Source organism: Triticum aestivum, chromosome 6B, assembly GCF_018294505.1.
Source record: "Triticum aestivum cultivar Chinese Spring chromosome 6B, IWGSC CS RefSeq v2.1, whole genome shotgun sequence".
Taxonomy (NCBI): domain Eukaryota; kingdom Viridiplantae; phylum Streptophyta; class Magnoliopsida; order Poales; family Poaceae; genus Triticum; species Triticum aestivum.
The window spans coordinates 682,647,301-682,653,024 of record NC_057810.1 but is presented as its reverse complement, the minus strand read 5'-3'; positions in this window follow the sequence as shown (position 1 = coordinate 682,653,024).

Below are 5,724 nucleotides of genomic sequence, written 5' to 3'. Positions count from 1 at the left end.
AGATTCAACGAGCATAACATTATGAATGGAGCTATCATGTGAGATGGCCACCTTACCGAGGCCAACCACCTTACCCTTTGAGTTGTCACCGAAAGTGACATACTTTCGAGGACTATCATTTTCAGCAAGCTCACGAAACATGTCTTTATCTCCGGTCATATGATCGGTACATCCACTGTCAAGAACCCATTCCTTTCCTCCTGACATATATCCCCGAAGATTTGCCATAAGACCAAAATGTCTCATTGCATCGTCAAGATTGAAGTCACTATCATCATCCTCATCATAGTATCCATGTTCAACATCGTCATGTGGTGGATCAAGTCCTAGAGAGGGTAATTCCTTAGAGTGAGTTTGACAATGATCTTGCTTATGAATTCTTATAGCTTCGGAAATAATATCACCAATAATTCCAACATCTCCTTTGGCACGCATAAGGTTTGTAAGTTCAAATAGACGATCACCAAACATAGGATCACTAGTATTCATCTTACTCAAGGCAATAGACTTATGGAGAATTTCATCTAGATTTTTCAAGGAATAATTTGGAAAGCGTTCCTCAAGAAATTTCCAATGGTGTAGGCACACTTAAGATTAGGCAAGTTTCTAATCAAGTTTCTAGGCAAGCCTCTAATGATAAGTTCAACAGTTCTAAGATTGCGAATCATGTCAATTGACTCATCAAGAGTAGTATGCATAGGATCAACATGAGGTGCACAATGGCTAGCAATGTACTTGTTCAAATGATATTGATTGAAAGTTACAAGCATCTCATTTTTCCACTCATGAAAATACTCTCCATCAAGAATAGGCACTCTATGTCTAAGACTCCCCAAAGCAGACCCATCCATCTTCCTCCAATGGTGATTAAACCAATGCAATGGAGACCAATTCTCTAATACCACTTGTAGGACCTTGAGAAGAGGTGTCTAGAGGGGGGGGGGTGATTAGACACTAAGTACCAAAGTTGTAGTTTTTAACTTATTTAGATTTAAGTGGAGTTTAGGCACAAGTTTAACATTCACAATACATAACAAGCAAGCATGCAAAGAGTATATGAGCAGCGGAAAGTAAAGCATGCAACTTGCAAGAATGTAAAGGGAAGGGTTTTGCAGGATTCAAATGCAATTGGAGACACAGATGTTTGTGTCGTGGTTTCGATAGGTGGTGCTATCATACATCCACGTTGATGGAGACTTCAACCCACGAAGGGTAACAGTTGCGCGAGTCCAGGGAGGGCTCTACCCACGAAGGGTCCACGAAGAAGCAACCTTGTCTATCCCACCATGGCTGTTGCCCACGAAGGACTTGCCTCACTAGCGTTAGATCTTCACGAAGGAGGCGATCTCCTTGCCCTTACGAACTCCTGGATTCAACTCCACAATCTTGTCGGAGGCTCCCAAGTGACACCTAGCCAATCTAGGAGACACCACTCTCCAAGAAGTAACAAATGGTGCGTTGATGATGAACTCCTTGCTCTTGTGCTTCAAATGATAGTCTCCCCAACACTCAACTCTCTCTCATAGGATTTGGATCTGGTGGAAAGAAGATTTGAGTGGAAAGCAACTTGGGGAAGGCTAGAGATCAAGATTCATATGGTAGGAATGGAATATCTTGGTCTCAACACATGAGTAGGTAGTTCTCTCTCAAAAATAGGATGCTGGAAGTGTAGGCTTGTTCTGATGGCTCTCTCCACGAATGAAGAGGAGGTGGAGGGGTATATATATCCTCCACACAAAATCTAACCGTTACACACAATTTACCAATCTCTGTGGGACCGAATCAACAAACTCGTCAGATCGATTCAGTAAACAATGTGACCGTTAGGATTTTCGGTGGGACCGAAATGCAACTCGATAGGACCGATATGGTTAGGGTTAGGGCATAACGTAATCTCGGTGAGACCGATTACACAAACTCGGTGAGACCGATTTTGGTAATTAGCTAACCAGAGAGTTAGTCAGGCAAACTCGGTGGGACCGATTTTGGTAATAACTTAACCAGAGAGTTTGCATTGTAATCTCGGTAGTACCGATTGCTCAAACTTGGTGAGACCGATTTTGATAATGGACATACACAGAGAGATTACAATCCCATCTCGGTGAGACCGAGATCCCTATCAGTGAGACCGATTTGTCTAGGGTTTGTGGCAGTGACTATGACATCTGAACTCGGTGGCGCCGGATAGAAAGAATCGGTGGGGCCAAGTTTGACTTTAGGTTTAGGTCATATGTGTGGAAGTGGGAAAGTAGTTGAGGGTTTTGGAGCATATCACTAAGCATTGTGGAGCAAGAAACTCATTAAGCAACACCTCATCCCTTCTTGATAGTATTGGGTTTTCCTATAGACTCAATGTGATCTTGGATCACTAAAATATAAAATGAAGAGTCTTGAGCTTGAAGCTTGAGCCAATCCTTTGTCCTTAGCATCTTGAAGGAGTTCCCACATCTTTTAGTCCATGCCACTCCATTGTTGAACTTATCTGAAACATACTAGATAAATGTGTTAGTCCAACAAGAGATATGTTGACATTAATTACCAAAACCACCTAGGGAGCACTTGTGCTTTAACTAGTCTATGTTCATTCTGCAACTCCCGTTTTGAGTTACTACTCTTTAGCAACTGAACTAGTATCAAATACCGAGGGGTTACTATGAACACTAGTAAAGTACACATCAATAATCTGTATATCAAATATACCTTTGTTTACTTTGCCATCCTTCTTATCCACCAAACATTCAGGGTATTTCCGCTTCCAGTGACCATTTCCTTTGCAGTAGAAGCACTCAGTTTCAGGCTTTGGTCTGGCTTTGGGCTTCTTCACGGGAGTGACAACTTGCTTGCCATTCTACTTGAAGTTTGCCTTTCTTTCCCTTTGCCCTTTTCTAGAAACTAGTGGTCTTTTCAATCATCAACACTTGATGCTCTTTCTTGATTTCTACCTTCATCAATTTCAACATCACGAAGAGCTCGGGAATCATTTTCGTCATCCCTTTCATACTATAGTTCATCACGAAGTTCTACTAACTTGGTGATGGTGACTAGAGAACTCTGTCAATCACTATCTTATCTGGAAGATTAACTCCCACTTAATTCAAGCGATTGTAGTACCCAGACAATCTGAGCACATGCTCACTAGTTGAGAAATTCTCCTCCATCTTTTAGCTATAGAACTTGTTAGAGACTTCATATCTCTCAACTCGGGTATTTGCTTGAAATATTAACTTCAACTCCTGGAACATCTCATATGGCCCATGATGTTCAAAACGTCTTTGAAGTCCCGATTCTAAGCCGTTAAGCATGATGCACTAAACTATCAAGTAGTCATCATATTGAGCTAGCCAAACGTTCATAACGTCTGCATGTGCTCCTGCAATAGGTCCGTCACCTAGCGGTGCATCAAGGACATAATTCTTCTGTGCAGCAATGAGGACAATCCTCAGATCACGGATCCTATCCGCATCATTGCTACTAACATCTTTCAACACAGTTATCTCTAGGAACATATCAAAATAAACATATGAAAGCAACAACACGAGCTATTGATCTATAACATAATTTGCAAAATACTACCAGGACTAAGTTCATGATAAATTTAAGTTCAATTAATCATATTACTTAAGAACTCCCACTTAGATAGACATCTCTCTAATCATCTAAGTGATCACGTGATCCAAATCAACTAAACCATAACCGATCATCATGTGAAATTGAGTAGTTTTCAATGGGGAACATCACTATGTTGATCATATCTACTATATGATTCACGCTCGACCTTTCGTCTCAGTGTTTCGAGGCCATATCTGCATATGCTAGGCTCGTCAAGTTTAACCTGAGTATTCTGCGTGTGCAAAACTGGCTTGCACCCGTTGTAGATGGACGTAGAGCTTATCACACTCGATCATCACGTGGTGTCTGGGCACGATGAACTTTGGCAACGGTGCATACTCAGGGAGAACACTTTTATCTTGAAATTTAGTGAGAGATCATCTTATAATGCTACCGTCAATCAAAGCAAGATAAGATGCATAAAAGATAAACATCACATGCAATCAATATAAGTGATATGATATGGCCATCATCATCTTGTGCTTGTGATCTCCATCTCCGAAGCACCGTCATGATCACCATCGTCACCGGTGCGACACCTTGATCTCCATCGTAGCATCGTTGTCGTCTCGCCAACTATTGCTTCTACGACTATCGCTACCGCTTAGTGATAAAGTAAAGCAATTACAGGGCGATTGCATTGCATACAATAAAGCGACAACCATATGGCTCCTGCCAGTTGCTGATAACTCGGTTACAAAACATGATCATCTCATACAATAAAATATAGCATCACGTCTTGACCATATCACATCACAACATGCCCTGCAAAAACAAGTTAGACGTCCTCTAGTTTGTTGTTGCAAGTTTTACGTGGCTGCTGATGTCTACTACACAACCTTCTTCTTGTAGACGTTGTTGGGCCTGCAAGTGCACAGGTTTGTAGGACAGTAGAAAATTTCCCTCAAGTGGATGACCTAAGGTTTATCAATCCATAGGAGGCGTAGGATGAAGATGGTCTCTCTCAAACAACCCTCCAACCAAATAACAAAGACTCTCTTGTGTCCCCAACACACCCAATACAATGGTAAATTGTATAGGTGCACTAGTTCGGCGAAGAGATGGAGATACAAGTGCAAAATAGATAGTAGATATAGGTTTTTGTAATCTGAAATAATAAAAACAGCAAGGTAACAAGTGGTAAAAGTGAGCATAAACGGTATTGCAATAGTAGGAAACAAGGCCTAGGGTTCATACTTTCACTAGTGTAAGTTCTCTCAACAATAATAATATAGATAGAACATATGACAAGCCCTCAACATGCAACAAAGAGTCACTCCAAAGCCACTAATAGCGGAGAACAAACGTAGAGATTATGGTAGGGTACGAAACCACCTCAAAGTTATTCGTTCAGATCGATCTATAAAAGAGTTCGTACTAGAATAACACCTTAAGACACAAATCAACCAAAACCCTAATGTCACCTAGATACTCCATTGTCACCTCAAGTATCCGTGGGCATGATTATACGATATGCATCACACAATCTCCGATTCATCCAACCAACATAAAAGTACTTCAAAGAGTGCCCCAAAGCTACTACCGGAGAGTCAAGAACGTGTGCCAACCCCTATGCATAGGTTCCCAAGTGTCACGAAACCCGCAAGTTGAACACCAAAACATACATCAAGTGGATCAATAGAATAACCCATTGTCACCACGGTTATCCCACGCAAGACATACATCAAGTGTTCTCATAAAGACTCAATCCGATAAGATAACTTCAAAGGGGAACCTCAATTCATCACAAGAGAGTAGAGGGGGAGAAACATCATAAGATCCAACTACAATAGCAAAGCTCGGGATACATCAAGATCGTGCCATAGAAGAACACGAGAGAGAACACGAGAGAGAGAGAGATCAAACACATAGCTACTGGTACATACCCTCAGCCTCGAGGGTGAACTACTCCCTCCTCGTCATGGATAGCATCGGGATGATGAAGATGGCCTCCGGTGATGGGATCCCCCTCCAGCAGGGTGCCGGAACAGGGTCCCGATTGGTTTTTGGTGGCTACAAAGGCTTGCGGCGGCGGAACTCCCGATCAATTTTCTGTTCTGGAAGTTTTAGGGTACGTAGGTATATATGGGTGCAGGGGGTACGTCGGTGGACCTC